The 2,517-nt window shown below is 33.2% G+C and overlaps 1 pseudogene; it reads right to left on the minus strand.

Moving 5' to 3' along the window:
• Nucleotides 1-764: 764 nt before the first annotated feature.
• Nucleotides 765-2,161, minus strand: LOC107419059 (xyloglucan endotransglucosylase/hydrolase protein 24-like; annotated as a pseudogene).
• Nucleotides 2,162-2,517: the final 356 nt, after the last annotated feature.

Here is a 2,517-nt window from a genome sequence, read left to right on the forward strand (position 1 = left end):
GGAAAATGACCAAATCACCAAAAAATGAGGTTGCTAGCGAACTATTTGCTTGTCAGATTTTGGTGCTTTCGGTGGTGAGTTGTCCTAGAATTTGGTGGCTGAGGTCATTCAAGGGTGGGCTGTCGTTTGGTTCGGCCCATGTAAGTGGTGGTCACAAAAAAATAGATAAATATCTATAAAACTAGATTCGCTAGAGAACGAGTGGTGAGTCGACTCCGTATCGGGTATGCAGTTCTATAGTGTTTTTGGATGATTTGGGTATTTTATGTTTTATTTAATTATGGGCATTCTTCCTTACATATATATATATATAGGCCACGGATCCACCAAAAGATAAAAATTTAGAGTCTGTTTGGACATATAAAACACTTATGCTTAAAACTTCCTAAAACTATAATTTTTTAATCGTAGTGGAATTAGGAAATACTCCTAGTATATGAATCGTATTGATAAGCTCTATGTTAAGGTGCACTAATCAAACCAAAATTCTTGACCAAGAAAAAAGTTAGACATATGGCCCATACGTAGTCTAACTAGTCAAATCCGGCAAGACCATTAAGAACTTAAATTATAATTTATTTCTCGCAGCTGGTCACTCTCTTTATCATATGTAAAAGATAGGTAAAAATAAATACAAAATAGGCTCATAATAAATTAGTTAAATGAGATAATAACCATGAAAGGCTTTAAATATGCATCCTAGTAAGCTAAAAATAAGGTAGTAAGGATATAATTGCTTAACACACTTGAAAGGCTCAAACTCATAACAAACTTTTTGACATGTACTTTATTATATATATTACAAGATAAGAGTGATATTATATTACACAAACAACTATTTTATTTTACTTTTTTTGGGGTAATATCCAAATTAAGAAAACAAATTAACGAATTATATCTCCTAATTTAATGAAAGTCCTTCACATATGATGGGAATTAATTAGCTTAAGGCATGCACAAAGGATCAAGATTTCACACTATCCAGGATTTCTTCCCAACAGTGCATTCAGGAGAACGACCCTGTGGGAATCGTTTAGTATCCGTGCGATAATTGTAAATCATGTAGTTTTTCTGCACCCATTGAAGCCTCTGTTGGCTACTGGAATCCAATTCCTGAGAAAGCAAAAAACTTGCACCGTTGGACTTTGATCACCATTGAAGTTCCTGCACGAAACAGTAAAAGGAGCTTTGCTCCAATCAGTCTTGATAAGACCACCTCTTCTTGCCCAGTCATCAGCATTCCAGAGACTAGAATATATCTTCATTGGCTGATTCTTGGGATACTTCACCCCAATTGATTCTACGTTCTTGAACTCTCTAAGTGGAGTCCCATCAACATAGAAACTGGAAAATTTACATTGAAAATAACCAAAATCAAAATCAGACCAAAAAAAAAAAAAAAAAAAAATTGAAGAATTATAGGAAAGTGAGAGTTTAAATAAAACTTACACAGTGTGTTGGGGATTCCAGAGAACAGAGTATGTATGGAAATCAGCAGTTGGTCGAACCAGAGATAGAATTGTTGCTCTCTGTCTCCTTTCCCTTGTGTGTAAACGTTGGTATGAACTATATATGGATCACCGCTTAAGTTTCCCAAGAATTCAAAGTCTAATTCATCCCAAGATGAACCTTCTGAGCGTAACTGCAATAAAATTTAAAGAAATAATAATAATTATGAAAAGTTTTAACCATAAATTTAATTTTGGAGAGAAATATAGAGAGGGAAAAAAAAAAAAAAAAAAGAAGCATAGTTTTTCTTACATAATAGGCAGTGACTGTGCCGGCTGAGTTACCGGGAACAAGTTTGATTTGCATATCAATCTTTCCAAAGAGGTATTGATTCTTGGATTGGAAACCAGAGCCAGAGGCTTCGTCAAGGGTAAGAGTAAGAAGCTGGCCATTATTTAGAATCTTACCACGACCAACACCCCAAGTTATATCAAAGTCTTGGTAGAAGTTACCGGCAAAGACCGTAACCATGAAAGAGCAAAGCAGAGGAAGAAGAAGAATAAATGGTAGAGTGTGAAAAAGGATATGGAGTAGCGATTGTATGTATTATAGCAGTTTTTGAGAAATTTTGGACACGTAAAATGATTAAAGCTTGTTTGACGAAGAAATGGCAGTGCCAATTGTGACATTTATACTGAAGAAGAGATTGAAGAAATGAGAAGCGGTCTCGTTACCCATTTTGAATTGATGTTTGGTGGTGGGTGTGAGGAGAAAAATGTAACTAAGACATATAAAACCAGCTGGATTTTCTTTTCTTTTTTTTTTTTTTTCTAAATTTTGAAAAAAATAAATAAATAAGATTATGTTTGCTATGACTTCTGAAATGCTGTCTTTGGTTTTTAAAACTCAAACTTTGTTTAGTATATATCTTTTCAGAAGCTAGTTTTGGCTTTTAAAGTTAAAAAATTATTTTTGAAAATATTTGAATAATTTTTTTTGAAAATATTTGAATAATTTTTTTAGAAATATTTCAAGCCTTTATAAGAGTTTTTAATCAAAATCAATAAA

This window comes from Ziziphus jujuba, chromosome 2, assembly GCF_031755915.1.
Source record: "Ziziphus jujuba cultivar Dongzao chromosome 2, ASM3175591v1".
In the NCBI taxonomy this organism is placed as follows: Eukaryota; Viridiplantae; Streptophyta; class Magnoliopsida; order Rosales; family Rhamnaceae; genus Ziziphus; species Ziziphus jujuba.